Below are 21,918 nucleotides of genomic sequence, written 5' to 3'. Positions count from 1 at the left end.
TGTTGCCACAATTCACAGTGTGCTCTATGCAAAAGTTACTTAGTTTCTTGCATCAGTGCAGTTCCTGCATCTATTAATACTTATTCAGAGCCTTAGGGTAAGGATTTTCAAAAGTGCTGTGTTGCCCTAACGCTGCGCTTCTTGAACTCAGTGGGAGTTTCACCTTTGGTGTTAATGAGAGCAGAGTTAAGCCAAGACAGAGCGTTTCTGAAAATTCTTCCCTGCAGTTGGATGGTAGGTAGTTACAACATGGCTCCATTTCATTAAGGCATGTATCAAAAGTCTATCTCCTCGCACAGAGCCTGGATAAACAGCAGTCTCTGACTAATCCTGCACCTCCCATACTGATTCCACTATGTGGTGGGTTTCCCCATTGGGATCCGCCAGGCATGATCTACGCAGCAGAAAACCTTCCTCTAGATGATCACAGATGGAACCCTGGCTGAGAATAGCTCCATTGCAAGCAAGAGTGCAGACACAGGCTCTCTGTGGCCTGCATGTTGCAACTGCAATTGTTCCATTGCTTTTTCCAGCCCTATGGGCCCTCAGGGGCTGTGACAGGATGGGTTCCTTAAAAAAGTAGTAATTGCAATTTACATTCTAAGCACCCCATAAGCTTCAAAACTCCACTAGTGGGTAATTCTAGAATATATTAAAACTTCAAACCGAATTCTTTCTTTGGTTAGACCTACCAAAATACGAGATCTAATTCACCAGTTTTACTCTGACTTCAAGGCCTGGTCTACACTGCAGAGGGGTGTTGATGTAAGGTACACAACTTCAACTATCGGAATACCGTAGCTGAAGTTGACGTATCTTATTCCGACTTACCTCCCGTCCTCACGGCACGGGATCAACGGCCGTGGCTCCCCCGTCAACTCCGCTACCGCCGCTCGCTTCAGTGGAGTTCCAGAGTCGATGGGGAGCACGTTCGGGGATCGGCGGGTAGTCTGGACGTACCCAAGGGAGTTAATCCTGGTTTACACCAGTATAAATAAGAGGAGAATCATGCCAATAGGGTTTTGAGAAGATGTCTGTTAAAAATAAAAAAAAATTAAAAAAACATTGAAAATGTCCGGTGTCTTTTGGTTGCCATCTCTAATATTTTAGAAGCATGTTAAAAAAACTGGATGTATGTGATGGTCTCTGTCGCTGGGCAGGACCGGTTCGCCTCCCCTAGTCCTTGCACCCTGTGTTTGGGCTGGCAAAAGAATGGGTCTCAGACATCTCTTGCCAGTGCTTCACCTGTTTTCTTTTATTTACAGTGGCTGTACAGTCCCAATTCCCCGTGCAGCGGTCCCCACTCCGACCCCTCGCTGGGTCCTCTGGCTTTTGAGGCTTGTGTCTGCCAGCAGAGACAGACCCTCACCCTCCTATCCTCCTGCCTGGCTAGCCTCCTCTCTTGAGCTCTTCTCTGGGCTTATATCTCTTCCCAGTCCTCCACCCAGCTGGTTCCTCTTGGCTCTGCAGATTACACTGAGCCTGCCCTCGTTAGGGCCTGCAGATGGGCTCCCAGCTGAGGGTCTTGGCTCATGCACCCGGCATCCCTACAGGGAGGCAGGGGGAAGCCGGCCCTCTAGCAAGGCATCCGGAGGTTTTATACCTCTGCCCTGCGACAGTCTCCTCACTATTTTAGGGTGACACTGAGTAGAATAAGCAGTTAAAATGGTAGATTGTTTTTCTATGGATGGAGACAATAGTTTTGCACAGACTGAAGGTAATTGTGGAATTGAAAAAAAAAAAAAGATCTTTTGGAGGAGTATTCCTTCCAGATGTATGGCTAGTGTTTAAAGCCAAATAGGACTTGGAGAATTTCACCTCACTCTCTGTCCAAATGAGGAAGATATCAAAAACAGAGTCAAAATGAGACTCCAATTCCTACAGTATACTTGTGATTGCTATGCTTCAAGTGTCAACTTTGGACATGTTTCCTGTTTGTAAGAACCTATTCCCAGTGTATACTGTTACATCCCATAGACATATGGCTTCAATTTTCACTTTAAGAACAGACTGAGCATTTTGCCAGCCCATATTCTTCTCTGTCAAGCATTTCATTTATTCTGTAATCTGCAGAATCTGGAACAGTGCGTCTCATGCCAGCATTAATGCTACAACAGTCGTGAGGTGATCCTATTGTTTTCAAACTGGGTTGAGATCTTTCTTCCTGGGAAAGATGTGTAGGAGATAGTTGACTGCATAGCTTCAACATCCACCACCAATAGTAGTGGTCAGTGTTGCTGTCTCAAACACATAGAAAAGAAAAACCAATCTGCCAAACAGACACAGATCAATGGATAGCAATGTATCAACTGCTTTGCTGTGCCATTGGACCTTACTCAGATTCTCTTGCAAACTACTCCATTGTGTTAGGGTTTTCTTTCACAAAAGCCATTAAAGCTTTCAGATCTTGACATGTGGTGCTTTAGGAGTTGTTCAGTCTGCTTGACTATATATTTAGGATAATTTGGGATTTCTTTGTTCTTGACAGATTAGATAACATGGTCAATGAATTTGAAAAGACTAAATGCATAACTCATTTGCATCAGTGCTTTCAATTTGCTCAGAATGTTTTCTCATTTCATTATTAGATAGCCCACAGTAAGCTAGTTATCAATTAATTGTTAGAAAATGGCTATGTGTATATATTATTGCTTAGATCTCTAATTGGATGCACTGTTGCTTTCTTGTTAAATGCTAATTAAAGTTTCAGAACAACTAAACATTAGTTAACTTTAAATGTTTTAACAACATCCATTAAGGTATAAAAAGAAGTTTATATTGAGCATTTTATTTCTTGTCAGCTTAAGGCAAATACATAGCAGATCTGGTAGGTAGTTCCATAGGCCTTTATTTTAGCAAGCCTTAGAAATTTTCTACTGCACTTGGAAATGTCTTCCTTATGCCATTGAGAATAACATGTGGATAAGGGGTTAAATCAAGAGATTGAAAGTGGATTGTTACTGACTAGCAGCTCTGTCATGTCGCCTAACAGAAGTACAAGAATTTAAATGTACCTGTAGAGAGAGAATTGCTTTTTCTTGCTGGTTAATTCCCATTCAGCCTCCTTCCTACTCTCATGATAGATATATGTTTTTGTCTTCTCTTTATATTATAAGATCGTTGTGGCAGAGACAGTGTCTATTTGTTTGTGAAGCATCTGCTACACTACTGGGCATTGAAAATAATACCTGGGACTGAGACAACAAAAAGTAGTCACTGTAAAGTCTGCTCCAGAGCCAATAATTCTTGTTTATATTTATCCCTCTTGCTCAGTCAGGAATTAATTCTAACAGTAAACATTGAAATCAGTGGATTCTGACCCCCTAATTCATTGCATGTGAATTGAACCAGGAAATAAAGTTCAGTTTCTTAGCAGTACTCATCTGTTACACACCCCTACTACACACCCACATCTAGAATCCATGCAAATAAAAGACATTCTTTCTTGTCCATAGATTTTAAATGAGCTAATATAAGAAAGGTCTGCCTGTCTCCTTCATTCTCCCTAAAGTGTCATCAACCTCCATTGGCTTCAAGAGCCTCGGTGAGAGTGGGGTACACGCAGAACATTGCAGGAGGTGCTCTGCACCATATAGAATCACTCTGTAAATATATAGGGCCCGGATTATCAAAAGCATTCAGCACCCACATTTGGTGCCATTGAGCACTTTTTGAAAATCTAATCACTTAATTTAGGTGCCTAAATGGAATCTCATCTCTTTTGAAAATCTGGCCCTGGATGTTTAGGGATTTGTTATTTAATATTATAGACAGAAGTCTGCTAGAGGCTCTACAGAACTAGGACTGCTACAGTCAGTCAATTACATTTTTAAAGCTGCTGAGTAGCTTTGGAGAGCCATTTCATTCATTCTGGGGTATTTTTTTTTCCCTTCCTCCTCATTACTGTGTCACTATGGTCTTTTGAGAGAAGTTTGTGTGACTTTCGAAATTCAGCATATAGACTCATAGACTTTAAGGTCAGAAGGGACCATTATGATCATCTGGTCTGACCCCCTGCATGCTGCAGGCCACAAAACCCTTCCCTGGACTCTGCCGTTGAAGTCCCCAATCCTGTGTTTTAGTGACTTCAATCGGCAGAGACCCTCCTGCTAGCGATCCCTGCCCCATGCTGCGGAGGAAGGCGAAAAACCTCCAGAGGCTCAGCCAATTTACCCTGGAGGAAAATTCCTTCCCGATCCCAAATATGGCAATCAGTAAGACCCCGAGCATGTAGGCAAGAGTCTCTAGTCTGACCCCTGTTGGCCATTATACTATTTACGTACCATTGCTTGGTTTTCCTTGGCTACTATGTTTTACCATTAAACCATTCCCTCCATAAACTTATCTAACTTAATCTTAAAACCAGACAGGTTCGTCGCCCCCACCGTTTCCCTCGGAAGGCCGTTCAAATATTTCACCCCTCTGACGGTCAGAAACCTTCGTCTAATTTCAAGCCTGAACTTCCCCACGGCCAGTTTATATCCATTCGTTCTCGTGTCCACATTAGTACTAAGCTGGAATAGTTCCTCTCCCTCCCTTGTATTTATCCCTCTGATGTATTTAAAGATATCTGGCAACAATTCAGTCACTTTGTATTTCCCTGACACCCAACAAGTCTATAGTAAGACTGTATGCTAACTCTGTGGTAGGCAGCCTGTGAATTCCATTATTCTAAATTAAATGCTTTTGTTAAACATGCACCAACATTGCGTAACTCACATAAGCCTGAATTTAATTTAAGTTGAAAAAACAGTGCACCTCAGTTGGGTAATTATCACTGTATTCGCCTGTATTCACAAACATATGTTTCTGGGGGGATATGTCGGAAGGCAGTGGCCCAGCCACGCAGTTAGGTGAAATCAAGTTGAAAGAAAAATGAAGAATAAACAAAAACAATTATACAGGCAAACAACTTAAAATCTTAGACAGTGTCGATTTTGCTCTTTTCTAGATCGCAATCCTTCCAAAACAGAGTCTGTGGGTTGTACAGCACGAGGCACATTGTTAGCATTCAACTAATCAATAATGATTGATAATCAACAATTAAGTCAGGCATGCCAAGAAAATGAGAACCACAAGGTATAAATTGAGCCACCAGAATTCACTTGGGGCCAGATCTTACCAGTAGATAGGTGCCCTCAACTCCCATCACAGTCAACGGGCGTTGAAGTAGCTAACACTTTTCAGGATAGGGCCTATGCTAGGTAATCCAAGATGGCCTCTTTGCTGATAATATGTTCGGTTTGACCCTGTTCCAGGTGCTGTAAGTCGCTTTGATTCTAGCATCCTTAGTGTAAACAGGATTGGAACCGCAAAAGGGGCAGAACTGCTCTTACGCTTATTTTCCAATAGGCTTGTTGAAAGTTTTACATCAAAATTACTTTCTGGAAGAAAATGCCTTTTTTGTAAAGCCAAAATCTTCCAGGGGGAAATCAAAACAACGGCTCCCTGGCTAGCCTCCTGGAAGACACTAATTCACTTTCTGCCATTGAAATTAACAAAAACTTTCCCAATGGGCTGCTGAAGCTCCATGCCCATCTCTCTGCTTCCCCACCAGCTCCAGGGCCAGAAAGATGGGCCATTCAGCCTCCCCGCAACTAGGGTGTGTGATGTCCTGTCCCTTTAATTGTTGGGCACTCTCCCATCCCCAGTGCAAAGCCTCACTTTCAGGTTAGGTTCAGTTTTGTAGCCACAACAACCACAGCAGAGAGCTGTGTTTCTGTCTTCTTCTCTGCTGGGTCCAATGACAACAGGGTGCTTGGCCTGTCCATATCCAGAGCTGGGGGGAGGCTGAGCACCCAGTCCTCTAGCCGCTGAAGTTAGGGGGAGCGGGGAGACTGAGTGGCTGGGCTCTCTGCCTCTCCAGTAGCTGAGCCAAAAAGCTCTTGACAATTTCATAAGTAAAATTGATAGGAGCCTTCCAGGCAAGCAATAGGGAAGCCAATTAATTCAGTTTCGGTGCTCCCAAAATAGAATTTTTTTGAAAACCCTTCCTGTGAACAAATTATCATTTGTGATGGTTCAGCCCTTTTTTCAAAGGACAGTTCTATTTTCCATCAATGTTGTGAACCAATAGTTGTATATTTTTCTTTTTCTCCTTGTAATATTTGGTGCCTCCTTGCTTTAAATAGTATAGATTGGAACAGTGAAGAGATGCCTGGCCACAATGTGTTGGCTAAGTAGCATGAAGTCCTAATGTAACTGTTTATCAGTATAAGAACATAAGAATAGCCAGACTGGGTCAGACCAATGGTCTATATAGCCCAGTATCCTAACTTCCAAGAGTGGCCAGTGCTAGATGCTTCAGAGGGAATGAACAGAACAGGGCAATTATCAAGTGATTCATTCCCTGTTGTCCAGTCCCAGCTTCTAGCAGTCAGAAGTTTAGGAACATCCAAAGCATGGTTTTTCACACCTGACCATCTTGACGAATAGCCTTTGATGGACCTGTCCTCCATGAACTTACCAAATTCTTTTTAACCCAGTTATACTTATGCAACAGCATTCACCATCCATTTTACCTCTCTCACCAAACAGCGGTATACTCCTGTAGTGGCCCTAATTTTGTCCCCTTCACCAGCCAGGTGCTAAGATAGAGCATATTAAATCTTTGATTGAATGGTATTGAGGAAAGTGATCTCACTGCCAAGGATTTATAACATTGAATTATGCATTGACTTCCCATTTTAAAGTCCATTATCATCATAGGTAGCCTGTAGGAGTTAGGTACCTCATTAATGGTTTTGACATGCTTTCTGCACCTTAGCAGTGCTAAAAAAATAATTCCTTCAAGGGAAATAATCTCTGGTACTCTGGTCAAACCAAGTTTAATAGATCCTGTTAAAAAAATAGTGAAAAATAGACAGTATCTATAAAGGGTTGGTATTAACTATATTGCTGCTTCAAAATACGTTACGATATTTCAATGCTCAGATTAGCCTCAGTTACACAAAACTGGAAATGCCACTGGTTAAAAATAAGTTTCCTCTTTAAGCATCATATCCAGTTAAAAGGCACAGTGAAAAAAATAATTCCTCAATAGATCAGTGTGGTTCGCCTCCAGGAAAGGATCATGGTGTTTGTAAACAGATTAGATGCACACTTCAGTAGTTCATGGCCAGGACAAGGATATATTTCTAATGCTTCTGATTTAGAATATTTCAATTATAAATCTGTATTTCAATGGAAAGGTATCAGCATTCATTTTCCAGTTCCAGGACATATGAGATCTGCATACTTAATTAGGCACTGAATGACTCGGATAAACACTCTGATTTGTTTATATTCTGCAGATCCAGCAATAAATTGAAGAAGGGGGAGAAATGGCAGGAATACTTTAGCAGAGCCTCATATAGGTCTAAAGGTTGAGGGCAAGTTTTTTTGTTTTTCAAAAAATGAGGAGCCTAAAGCTAGGCTCCTAAATCCACATTTAGGTTTCTGAATAAGTGTCCTCATTTTCGAGAATGGTGAGCATTTCTCACTGAAGTTAATGGTAGAGGTTTTCAAAAGGTACAAATGGCAGCAAGGCGCCCAATTGCTGCTAGCACCTTTGGGAGCTGCTGGGTGCTCTGCACTTATGAAAAGGAGACACTTGTTCAGGAGCCTAAGGGCGGGATTTTCAAAAGTGTTTCAGTGACTTAGGAGCCCAAGTCCCATTGATTTCAACCAATGATTGAATGACTCAATCAGTTAGTCTCCTGAGTCCCTTAGGCTCCTTTGAACATCCCCACACTATTTGTTTTAAATGTTGGGCTTATTGTTTGGGATTTTTTAAAGGCAGTTTTGAAATATACATACCAATTAAGAGACTCTTATTAAGCTATTATCCATTATCATTCCTGTGTGCATTGGGCAAGTCAGGTCCATAATTTAGTCCTCTTCATCCTAGCAGCCTGAGCAAAATGTAGAACAAATATAAAACAACATGGATGGAGCTGCTGCTAGACTATGAAATGGAACAATCTGCCAGGAACAGGAGAGCTAGAACTGACATCCCAACATGTCAACAGCAGCCTTTCCCCTGGGATCTGGTATTACCACTACAATGACCAGGCTTCACAGATACACATCCATCCACAACAAGCTTCACTTTCAAACAAGCCTTCCCCCTCTTTCCCCATCACTCCTAACCATGTGTCCCGCCTGGCTCAGGCACATGGAGGGTAAGCCTAAAGCCAACCAAATCCAGAGGGTAGTAAATGAAGGAGATCAAACATGAGGGTTAGGGTGAATAACATGCTGCCTTAATTTAATGTGCTCCCTGGGAGGTGAAACATAGATAACTCAATGGGAAGTGGATGTGTGGCACAGAGGATTATAATAAAACCAATGGTAGCTATTTAGAGGAAATTATTTCTGCCAAGTACATTCCCTGAAAACAAATGTCATTAGCAGAGGAATAAAAGGAACTACATCTTACACACAGCCCTGTTTTGGATTGGCCAGATATGCTTGTGGCATTTGCAGATAGTATCTGAAAGATTGCTAGCACCGTTCTCTACCAATCAGTATCTGGGGAGATTATTTGAAATTTTTTGCCCTCAGGGTCAGCTTTTCTATGGTACTTGGGCACCTAATGATGCAGCTAGAAAATCCCACTAGGTGTCTAAAGTGCTTAAAATGGTTAGGTACATAACATCCATGGATTTTACTGGGAGTTAGGTACCTAACCATCTTAGGTGATTCTGAAAATCCCACAAGGTGCATATCTGCATCTTTAGGCACCTAAATACCTTTGACAATCTGGGCCTACCAGAGCAACATTTATTCTGATCAATCCAGGAGATGGAGCCCAAAACATTGGGACACACCCATAACTTGAATGTCTGCAACTTACATAAAAAATGAGAAGGAGAAAAATAGTTTGGAATTTATACAAGAATAATTTCTTCCCAAACGGAAATAGGAGTAAAAAAAACAGGAGTACTTGTGGCACCTTAGAGACTAACAAATTTATTAGAGCATAAGCTTTCGTGGACTGACTACAGCCAGTCCACGAAAGCTTATGTTCTAATAAATTTGTTAGTCTCTACGGTGCCACAAGTACTCCTGGTTTTTTTTTACTCCTATTTCCGTTTGGGAAGAAATTATTCTTGTATAAATTCCAAACTATTTTTCTCCTTCTAATTTTTTATGTAAGCTGTTTTTTTTGCAGATACAGACTAACACGGCTGCTACTCTGAAACCTGGAAATAGGAGTGAGATTCTGGGTTTGTAAAGTCCATTCTCCCTGGGTTTATGTGACCAGACCCAATGCTTTCCCTTTGTAAGTCAGTAAAGATATAACATTTAATTAGGCTGTGCATGTGAGATTTCTAATATGCTTATCACATTTAACTTCACCAGGGACATTGATTACTCTAGTTGTGCTGAAACCTGGACTTAGTTATGTGGCATTTTGCACTTATTCAGAAATTCAGCAATTACATGAAAATTTGTGACTTAATTTAAACATGGCTCAACCAACTGCATAAACATGACTATATAGACCCTCAAGAAAACATAGCAGCTAAGTTAACTGTACATCCAGGATTATTGTTGTGTAAAAAATAAAGTAGTAGTCATTTAGCAAAAATATATCCTTATCCTTATCATGGGGTTGTGTACCACCAGATAAACTTCAGAGAGATCATAGATAAAATGAAGATACTTGCAATGAATATGAATTCTGTGAGAATTCAGATATGATGGGAGGTTTACTTGGCTCACAAGGACATCCCTGGTAATGTGGTTTATGAGTTGCGTTTGAATTGGGAGCTGGGAAAGAGGCAATGCAGAATATTTGGCCTCCAATTCTTCATTTATAACAGTATTATTTCAGTGATCTATGCCTCTATTGGGTAGAATTACCGTGTAATGTAAATTTGCCCCTCTGAATTATGGACCAATCAATTATCTTATTTCGCTTGAGCAGTCCACTGATGAGCAGAGTCCCTTATGGCTCAGAATATGTTAAAAATAATAGCAACCTTTTGCACTGGAATACATTGCAACCCCCTTCCAAGGTTAGAAAGGATTGGTTTTCTTCTATCGCTCAACTGTTTGTTTGTTTTTTAAACTGTTGGTCAGGTGCGTCACACTGGATTGTTGTGGTTTTTGTTTTGTTTTTTGTCTCCCTCAAAGCACCAGGGATAGACAGCTGCTAGAAGCTGGATAGACCAACCAATGGTCTAAATCCGAGCATTGCAATTTTGGAGTCCATATTGAGAGCATAATAATTGGTTTCTATCCTGGCTGAGCCTCTATGGGGAAAAAAAGAAAGAAAAAACGGTGAGAAAACATCCTTGTGACCCCGTGAAATATGAAGATTGCAAGTGGTCCTGAGGGAGTAGAAGAGAGAGCTGCCAAATAGAACTCTTGCACAGAACTTGAGACAAGAGCTCGTTTGCTCAAATTTTACAACACCCAGGAAATTTACCAGGAGTCAGAGGCCTCTTTCTATTTTGCATATCTATTTACATATACTTTTCTACCCAAACTAACTGCACAGCCTGTACATGTTTCTTCTTTGAGAAGTGAATAGAAATTTCTTGGTGTTGGATTTCATTAGCAAGGAAATGTACTTAATCAGTTATAGTAGCATTCAGCTCTCATATGGGATGAAATTCACCCTTCATGCAGAGTTCAAGTGGCATAAAGGACTTTGTGAGCTCTCCCTATATGGATGAATTACACTCAGAGACACTTTACTAATATTAATTAATCATCAGTTGTCCACTTGTGAGGACTGTAAATAATTGTATAAATGGGAATGCTATGAGAGAGCAAGGGTCTTCCCCAAAGCCACATACAACAACTCAGTAGCAGTGATGGTATTTGAACTCAGGATTTCCTGACTCCCCAAATCTCTATCCTCATTCACTGGCTCATGCTGACCTTGTTACCTTCATGCAGTTATATGGCGAAGACGATCTGAGGGAAGTGCTAGGAAATATGACCGAGGAAGCCAACTTATATAGGTAGAAAGATTATTACAAACACGTGGGGAACGAGTTGTTGGTTGATTTATTTGCCAAAGTAGAAAAAAAAGACAAGTTTTCACTAAAATCAGATACCAAACTATGGTTAGTGAATTTTGAATCCAAGATGAACAGAAGCTCCCTTATAGGTAAGCAAGGTAAGAGGCAACTTGAGGACAAAAGCTTTCGGAAGTATCAAGTATTCTAAAATAGGGGCTTTGTTCACTACTGTAGCGGGGCCGTCACCCTGCTCCGGCCATGGAGGGGTTAAAACAGTCCTGAGAAAGGACTGCCCCGGGGAGCCAATGGGGTAGGCTGATTGGGAAAGCAGCCACAGCTGGGACCACGCCCAATTAGGAGAAAGCTGGTCCTATAAAAGGGCTGTGAGCCAGGGGCTGAGTCTCTCTCCTGCCTTAGAGGGAGAAGGGTACTAGAAGTAGAGCAGTGCTGGAGAAAAGCAAGAGGAGCTGGAGAGCTCCATCCTGGCAACTCCCCAGGCTGCAGGCCTTGTGCAACGCCTAAAGAAGGTACTGGGGTTGCAGAGGCTGCAGCCCAGGGTTAGGCAGAGGCAGCTGGTCCAACCTCCTTGCCAACGATGAGCCATAACAGACTGCAGTTTGCCCCAGTGACCGGAGGCTAGAGGATGACTGGCAGTAGCCACCGAGGCAAGGTGGTGTAGAGGATTGGGGTTCCCCTGGGAGGGGAGACCCAGAGTGGGGGTACTGCAGGGGCAGAACCCTGAGGTAAAGGGCACCGGGGTCTGGGCTGGACATGGGGCCTGAGGCAGGTGAACCACCGGACAGTAGAGGGCGCTCTGGGCTGAAAACGAGCTTATTCCCAAGATGACCAGCAGGAGGTGCCGCACCAGTGAATCTCACTTCGCTACAACTACCTAAAGGCTAGCAAAGAGTGAGTAGTGCATATAAATGTGCATTTGAAAGGAAAAATACAAATCCTCAGGACATTTCAAGACAAGTACCTAAACTTCCTTTTTATGCAGGATCATCGTCAAAGAGCCCCGAGAAAAGAAGGCATAAATGACCAAGGAAATTTGAAGCTGACATAAGCAGTTTGTTTATCTACTAATCTTAAATTCTAGCATCAAAATTTGCCTAAGAAATCCACTGAATGAAATCAAGATTTTTTTTTTCAGCTCATAGGAATGATATAGGATCAGTTCAAAACTCTTATGAAAATAATATAATTGGGTTTGTGGCACCTTTAAAAAAAACTTGGAGAAGCCAGCAGCCAGGCAAACAATGCTGTATCCACCTGCAGCTTGAGGGTCACTCCTCTTGTTGTAAACACAGCTGTGTAACTGAGCCAAAGGAAAATATTCAGTCAGGAAAGCAATTTTCATTCGGTTCCTCCTCTACTAGCCCTGCCTCTGGAGCGGCAGTTAAATGACAGGGCCATTAGAGGATGCAGCAAAGTAAATATACTTCCAATCATGTCTCCACTAACAGATATATTGATTTGATTTAAATCAACACGACACTATGCTTAAATCAGATTTCGTCTGACACACACAAATATTCCAAGTCTAGGAAGCAATTTAGTTAGCAGCTCCCTCTAGCCACCTCGCTGTATGAGCAGCAGAGGGATGGACAGAAAACAATTGCTTACAGTGATGAGAACAATAGAAAACCAGAAATATACCATGACAGGAGCGCCCCTGGGGGCTTGCATTTTCCTCCAATTTGCAATGGAAAAACGCCCACTTCTGGTGGGCAATGGAATCCATGAATCCCCTGAAAGGCTTTAAAACAGCCTTTAAAATGCAGTTATTTTCCAGACTTCCAGCAACAGATTACTCTGAAGTATAGCTATGTGGGAATCAGAATTTCCATTTCACAGGCAAATCTGTGATTTGTACATTTGTTTTTGTTCCAAATCAGAGCAAAATATCAAATTTTGAAATTTCCCGCCAAATGAATTTTTCAGTAAAATATCATTTAGGGTCAATCAACATATTTTGTTTCAGTTATGACTTTACATTTTTTAAATGTACAGAATAAAATAATTTTCAAAGTAAAAAGTCATTTTGAAACAAAACGTTCCATTCTGAAAATGTTGAAACAGAATCTTAGAAAGGGTCAATTTGACTAAACAAATTTGTCTGATGGAAAAATGTTGTTGGAAAATTTTCACCCCACCGTACTCAGAAGGAACATGCACTGAATGTGCCTGAAGTATTCAAAGGATTAAACAAAGTGGAGAATTTTTGTAAGTTCAAAATTTAGTTATATGAATGAGGTCTGAGCATTGTCATAAGTGAAACAAATGCCTTGCAAATGAATCCCAGACAACTTATATCTATCCCAGCTTCGACTTTGATGAACTGGTAACATCATTGCAGTCAGTATTCCCTGTCATAATCAGAGGCAATACGATACTATTTAAATTATCGAAGCAACTGAAAAGTATGTGGGGGTGACCACTGCAATATCATTAATATATTATTACTGTGTTAGGTCTTGATGCTATTGTACAGGTGCCAAGTTACACCTGCCCAGTTACAGGAGTTAATTAGTCATTATTATTTGTACTGAGGTAGTGGCTAAGAGTCCCAGTCATGTACCAGGATTCCAATATATGGTTTCTGCCCCATGTCTAAACAGACAACAGGTTTGGGGAGGCGGGGAGCAGAGGAACACGGTATATAATATGGGTCAGCATGACAGGCAGCGATCTAAGTCCAGCCACTCCCTAGCCAATGTCAATCCAAATGGCTGGAAGGGTGGGCACAATCTTCTGTGTGCATTGCATTGGAAGCCAAGGTTAGGCCCAGCTGAAAATCAGGACCCACATTCCAGTAGTGGCATTTTTACTTCACTGAAATGGACACTCAAGTTTCAAGACAATGAAACCTTACAAAGCCACTGCTGTGTTAGTATAAGAATGATTCTGCCTTGAGCTCTTTCATAAAATCTGAACTCAAAAGCTCCTGTTTCTGCTCTGACTCACACCAGGTTGACATCACTGTAGCTCCACTGACTTCACTGGAGATACTCCAGGATTTCCACCAGCTTGAGGGCCCAGGTTCAGATGCCAACTTGTAAAATATGAGTCTGATTCCAATGTATGCTCTGTAATGTGTTCATAGTCCCTCAGTGTATGGAATATAATTGTCTTCATTCTCACTGTATATTTTAGTAATGGGAATATAATTGTTAGTGCTTATAAAACATATAATCTCATTACAGCCAACCTATTAGTATTCTTTAGCTTCAGCCTATGCCCTATGTTTCCCATTTTACCTCTCATTGAAATACATAAATATTTATCTCTTCTTCTGCATCCAGACATAAGTCTAATTCCTAGCTGGCTGACAGTTATCACAACTCATCAGGGAAACAAAACTGCCTGCCTTGTTTTTAATACGTTTAATTTACCACATTTGAAGCGCAGCCAAAAAAACGGGAGGTTTATCACTTTGTAATTATATGGTTGTGTTCCTGACACTCTAGTTAAGGAGGGAGGATCCAAGGGGAGGGGCTGGATGAGTGACAAGGTCACAGATTGTCCAAAATCAGAGATTTTGTGCACATGAAACAGAAGAGGTGGAATCTGAATGAATCCAAGGCTGGCACATTTGGATATCCAGAACCGGAGCCCAGAGTCACAAACCACTCCTCTGAAGAGCAAACCCTCCACAAGTGCAAAGACCCTCTCACCCCCACCTCTGTGAGATTCATAAGTGCAAACAGGGGGCCAGATTTGGTGGGTTATCTTGGCTCCCAAAAGTACACCCTTAACACTAGACAAAACTTCTGTTAAAGAAAGAAAACTCCTCGGATTCCATTTGCTGTGAGCCTTGCCATGCGGGTGGTATTTTAAAATATCCAGGACTTGAACTGAGCAGGGAGCTGGTTCTCATGGGACAATAGACTTTGTGAGACAAGGTGGTTGAGGTAATATTGTTATTGGGCCAACTTTCTCTTTCAGTAGGTCTGTGGATAAGGGCTATTCACAGTAAGATGTGTGGGGCATCATTTAGTCTCTTGTCCCTCCCCTCAGCCTGTGTTTCTTTTCATCAGGCTGTGGTGCCTTGAGAACCATTGTCTCCATGCTCTGTGAGGCTAACTTGGATCAGGAGAAGAAGACTAGTAAATTCAATGTGTACTTTGGATTTGTCATGCTTATAACTGACCACTACCGTGGAGATGAAGGGGTGGGGCATTAAAAACCACATACCCTGGATGTAACTGACTATTTATGTGGTCATAAGGCAATACAACAAAATATTTTTAGAGAAGTAAATACAGAGCAAGCCTTTCTCTAGCCCTGGTAGGGAAGAGGGAAGGAGGGAAAGCAAGAGCGGTACATAGGCTAGCCTACTTGAGCTAGCTTGAATCCAGCTAGGGCTGGTAAGAATAGCAGCGAAGACAGTATAGCCTGGGCTTCAGCTCGGATAGTACAAACCCAGCATGGGCCTGACACATGTCCTCAGCTTGCTAGCCCACGCTGAAGCCCCTCATGCACTGATTTCACTGTTGTTATGTGTGCTAGCTGGATTCAAGCTAGCTCAGGCAGGCTAACCCATACACACCTTGCCCCATATGAGCTGAACTCATTGGTCCCATCACCACAAGAACACAACTCTAGAGTTGTGCAAACACTGATTTTTCAGTTCACTGGCTGAACCAACATTTTTAAAAAAAATCCAAATGTTGTGATTAACCAAAAAAGGCAAAAACATTTTGTTTCAGGTCAAAAGAAACATTTTGTTCAACCCAAAACAAAAATGTTGCATTTACTTTTTGATGTTTATTTACCTTTTTAAAATAAAATGGAAACCATATTTGAAATGAAAAGTCATTTCAAATTAAAAACAAAACAAAACATTTCAAAAATGTCAAAATGAAACTTCTATTTTAAGACTTTGTTTTTGTTTTGGAGGGTATTTTTAACTGAAATAATTCAACAAATTTGACGGGAATTTGCAGAATGTTTTCATCAACCTAAATAAGCATTTCTGGTGAAAAAAGTTTTGTCCAAGAACGTTTGCCCAGCTCTACACAATGCTGACCTCTGTAGTTCCTGTGACTGAAGCACTGACTGCTGGCATGCCAGTCAGTTTGCATGCCCCAATAGGCTTCAGTCAGTCATGTCATGCCAAGCTTGCACAAGCCAGCTGGTACATGAGGAGGCAAGTCAAAACAAACTTTACCATGTAGGGCTCTAGAGAAAGGGACTAGGGAAGGTAGGGAATAAAAGGATATTAAATATATGTAGTGAGAGAGAGAGAGAATGGGGATTTTTACATCTTCTTCTGAAGCATTGGTGTTTGCCACTGTTAGAGAGACGATACTGGACTAAACCATTGGTCTGATCGAGTTGTGATGATCTCTACTATTGCACCATGGCACTGGAGTGAGACAAGACAATAGATAGTGAACTAAGCCCAATGCTCTCTGACTCGTAAGTTGTGTGTGTGTGCGTGTACACACACACACACACACACACACACACAAACACACACACACACACACTCTAGAGGGCCCCAGAAAGCAAGGGAAGGTATCCTAAACAATGGCAGACGTCAGGTAACATAGAATTACATTTACTGATGTTTTACCACTGAACCAGTGGAGACATCATAGACAATTCCTCCAAGTACTGGACATATGTAAACAAAGGAAAAAGGTGTTAACCATAAGCTTACGCTAATTATAAGGAGGAATAAACCTGGGGGGGGAAAGACTTTTACAATCCTTTATTCACCATTATTCTTACTTTAGTTCATAGCTGAACCATGCTGCACTTTACAGTGTGGCTTCAAAACACAAAACAGCTGCCTTCTAGAGCTGTACATAAGAGAGAGTAATTTCTTTTTCCATGCAGACCAGAATAGCATAGCGATGTGAGTGACTCTCTAGACCTCAGTGCAGCAAGTGAGGGATTGATTCTCATGGTTATTTACTCCCAGGGGATGGAGAAGTCAGGAGGAGGGTGGAAATTTAAGTGACTTTGCATCATGCAGCTGGCATACTTATCCAAAGTAATGGACAAGCTGAATTGTCTTCTCTGCAGAGAAAGCAACCAATGTGACACTAATACAAGCAAGGAGTGTGTCACTGCTGATTAGAGGGAAGGGAAATGGTAAGACAGAAAAACTGAAATTTAGTGCAGTCACTACTGCAAAGTCTTTTGTATAGCTTTAGTATTCAGCTTACAAAGAAACTGCTAAGTAAGAGTGCTAAGTAATCAAATCTCATTTATTTTAGCTTTAGAAGAAACATTAAAATGCAGGGTGTCTTGTTACTGGAATGAACAGTGGCCTACCCACTATAATTCAATAAGAGATCCAGAATCCCATTCTGCTGGACTAATGTTTTGACATTTCTATGACAGAAATTTACCATTCATGCATTATGCATCTCAACTAGAGGCTAATATAATGTTGTTACAATAAAGATAAAGATACAATAAAGTTTAAAAGCTCTCTATGAAGCATAGGTGCTGGAACTAGGGGTGCTGCCGCATGCCCTGGCTTGAAGTGGTTTCCATTATATCCAGGATTTACAGTTTGGTTCAATGGCTCTCAGCATCCCCACTATAAAAATTGCCTCAGCACCCCTGTCTGTGAAGCTTTTCTACATTTTTCACTTTGAGAAGGAGGAGGAGGTAACATTTGAAGCATAATGAGGAAATCATTTCCACGCCAACAAAGCTTTCAAGCTGGCTCATTCTCACACCTCTCCAAACCCCCAACTTGTAGCAAGTCCTTTCTAACTCTTCAGCCCATGGAAACAGCAGAACATATCTATTTACAGTCATTTCAGATTAGTGACAAGGGCCCATCTCAGCTCACGTAAACTAGTATAGCTTCACTGAAGTCAATGGAGCTATGTCGATTTACACAAGCTGAGGATCTGGCCCAAGGAGTCCAGTTTTCAAATGTCAAGTTTTAAAATTAAAGTGCTAAAAACAATCACAATTGTATTTGAAGGAGAAAATGAGCATATGTATAGAGGAGAAAAACATCTGCAGAGTCCCCTCTAAGCAACTCTTCTCTTATTCGGAATCCTTGCCATTTGAGAGATCATCTCTGACCAGTGTTATGACAGTAAAACTGAAGAACAGGGTAGAGTGCAAAGCAGTGGCAGCTTACTAGCTATTGTAATGATGGCTGTGGCAGAAGGGTTATCTACTCACTTAAAAATCTGTTCTCTTCAAAAGTGTGACTTCGTCTCAAGATTAAATGTCTTTGCTGAATACCTTAATTAAAGCAGCTTTAACTAACAAGGTACTGTATAAACACTGCCACAGTGTTTCATACTTGTCCTTCCCAGTTATCTAGAAACTACAAAAAAAAAAAAAAAAAGTAAAACTTACAGACTTACTTCCCCACTAACTTACTTCCCCACTGCAGAGTTACTTCCCCACTCACTTAGAACTTTGCTCTTCTGGCACAATGGAACTCTCTATAATAAGGGTCAAGCTCATCTGTGTGGGAGACCGATCTTTTTTGGGGGCTGGTCCAAAACTGTGGAATGAACTCTCCCAGAAACTAGGAATCATCACAAACCTCACCACCTTCCGCTCTGAGTGCAAGGCACAATTCTTTGACAAACACAGAGCAGCATGTATGTTAAAAGAAATAAAACCCAAAATATCCCTAGGAAAACAAAGTCATTCCACTGCACACACTTCTCCCCCTGGAAAGAGAATGAGAGAATGAAGAACATTTGACACCTGGTAGTCATGTCACTTTATGCACTACTGGAAGGCTCTCAAGCCAATATCCTCAAAAGTGTTTAAGGGCCTAACTCCTGTTGATTCCCTTTGAGGATCAGGATGGCAATGAGCACCGTATGAGACTCTATATAGAACAGAAAAGAATTACAGATGAAGCTACACTATAAAATTCAGATCCCAGATGGGAAGATCTCCAAAGCATGTATGCCATCTTGTTCAGATCCAGAGTACATGTATATACACGTGTACACGCAAAAAACACATGCACATGCTGGCTGTAAAGTTCAGCTCCAGATCTGAATTTCCACGTGGTTTGGGGGCATTTGGACCCAGGGTTTTAGTTTGGGACCATTTATAATGTAAATATGAGTTTCAGAGTAAAGTCCTAGACCTCCCACAGGGATGAAGGCAAACCTAGCATGACCTTCCCACCAGAGGAAAGATCAACCTGCTCTTAAATTTTAATTGTCAATGTTCAGTACCAATGAAAATAATGGTATTTTTTTGTAAATGTGAGCTACTGGTGACCAATGAGATGACACCATAGGAAGTGGCATCAGTTGCCCTTTGTGATCTTCATTTTGTTTGTACATATTTGGTTGTATTTCTCTGAAATAAGGGAAAGAATATATGGTAGGCCCAGCTCACCCCATCCTCCCATCCATGGGAAAGCCCACAGAAAGGAGGTTCAGAAGGGAGGGAAATGTCTCAGGGCTTCTTACAAATTATTTCATTAAGGAGGTATTTGCCTCTCCACCTGGTGGAGAGGGCATTGAGTCCATCCCAAACCCCGTAGATCTCAGGAGACAACCAAAGTCATTGGGCGATATACCAGGGGCACAGGGCCATTTGTACAGAGGTGCTATTTACCTAGAACCTGCTTAGGTGCAAAAGTGATGGGCTCTATAGGAAAACTTGAACGAGACAGAGATAGCAAGAGGGAACTCAGATCAGTGTCTTAAGATCAAGAGTTTAGGGTCACTTCTACATGAGGACACTTAGGTGAATCAACAAAGGAGTGAGGCCAATGCACATAAATTAAAGTGTTTTACCTTTGTGTAGATACTCTCAGTCAGGAGAGATCTTCCTTCAAGGAGTACGGCCTCTTTAGTCCTGAATGAGAGTATCCACATGGAGTTTTAATGTGTTTTAATTTATTAACATTGACTTACATCTTCAACTGATTCACCTTCTTCTTCGTAGCATATGCACAACGTGTCTCAGGTGTCATGTGACCAAGATTTATCACTGAATTTGGTCCGCCAGTTGGATCATTAGCTTCCCGGACCAGACCGGGTACTGACAGGGCGTGAGGCCTCCATTGGTTCACCTTAACTTTCCTGAGTAGAGTGTCCCTATGCAGACAAGCCCTAGAAGAGGATTGGAGTTGGTTACACCAACACATGTCCACAAAGTCTACCAAGCCTTTGTAGTCCCTTGATGCAATGTGACTTCTCTTAACATGAATATTTTGGCACTTTTAAGAAGGTGCATTTTTGCTAACTTGATCAATAGTAACAGCTTTTGAAAGAAATTGTTATGGTCTGGTGGGTAAATCCTTTTTTTAATGCAAAGATTGCTCATTTGATAGTCCAGAATGGATCATTCTGAACTAGTACTGTCAATCATTTCAATCTGACTGCTTCCCTTTTACCTTAAACTCATGCGCTTAAAAAAAAAAATCCTTAGCACCCTTTTGTTGAAAACCCTTGGGGCGCATTCAAATTGTGCTTACAGCTCAATCACTTTCCCAAGGTTCTATACAAAGAATTCATCGGCTGCCACACGGAAGTTTAAATTATTCTATTTTGTATACAATTATAGGAGCATACAAGTATCTTTAATTTTTTAACTCTAATCAAAAAACAGCCCATACACCACGTAGCAATTTAATTTATGTTATAAAACAAAAGCAAAACAAAAAAAAGTGGCTCCCAAGATGAAATCTCTTATGCATCACACACAACCCTGGGAAAACATCATTTGCTTCCAAGGAGTTTTAATGGAAACACCTGTGCAATCTGAACTATAGGGATTCTGCTATAATTCCCTATTTATCTTGCTAAGCAAACTATTTTAAAAATCAAATCAATCAATCAATCAATAAAAAAAGCCTAAAAGTGAATATATTAAAACCCCCTTTTCAAGGAGTTCACTCAAGTGCATCACAGAAATATGGAGCAGAGAGTTTATGATTCATGCTAATCACACAGTACATTAGTATAATCCATGTATGGCATTATGTCTATGCATCATTTAGCTTCTAAAATATCCTTTCAGGTCTATACATTTGAGTGTGGATACAAGAGAAGAATTGGCACACACTTTATCAGATTGCAAAGCAGTTTGAGAGAAATGTACAACAAATTGTAAGGGAGAGAAAATATTGTTCTTAGAATCACTTTGTAGTTCACTCTCTCTTCCTTTTGGATGTCTTAATGTGAAAAACAGCTATCAGGGCACTAACTTCTCCCAGCAAAAGACCAAAACAAATTACTAAGAAAAGGCAGCATAAAAAGAATAAATGTAATGAGCTCTGTTCATAAATAAAATTTTTTAAATTCTTTTTATATTAAACTCTCATGATTTCTCGACCAGACATCCCAGAATCTTTTCTGTATTAGCCAAAGGTGAAGGCTAAACTCTATTGTTAAAGGGGGAACTGTTTTGAAGAAATGAATGTCTTTGTCCTAGTAAACCTGTACTTCATTATCCACTCAGTTTTACTTCTAAACTTTAGCTGACCATAGTGTATTATCAATAGGCTGAATTTTAGCTGGACCTTAGCGTCTGAGTAAATAATGGTTTGTGTGTCCTTTTTACTCTAAACTATTGATCCTTAGGGAAATGCTAGAAAGGAAGCACTGGTAACCTACATGGGGCAGGTGTTTTCTGTAATTAATAGGATAATCATTATTGCAGGGTGTTTTTAGCTCATCAGGAATTATTGTGATGCTATTTGTCATAATAACTTGGTTATAGGTATCTTTTATAATTGATAAAATAGTGGACGGTCTTTAGCTTATCAGTTGTGTAAACCAGATACCACAAAAAGACATGCATCGTCAATAGTTCATTTTCTTTGTCTCTTTTCTGTGAACACACATCGTATAAAAAGAGATACCTGTTACAATAGATGTACGTTGGAATGGACAAATGGGGTAATTGATAAGGAATGCTCAAATGCTCTGTCACTGATAATCTTAGTGATTGGCAAAATGGACAAAGAGCATGTGGTATGATAGGTGTCTTCTAT

This window comes from Malaclemys terrapin, chromosome 7 (assembly GCF_027887155.1).
Source record: "Malaclemys terrapin pileata isolate rMalTer1 chromosome 7, rMalTer1.hap1, whole genome shotgun sequence".
NCBI lineage: Eukaryota > Metazoa > Chordata > Testudines > Emydidae > Malaclemys > Malaclemys terrapin.
Note: the sequence above shows the minus strand (reverse complement) of the source record.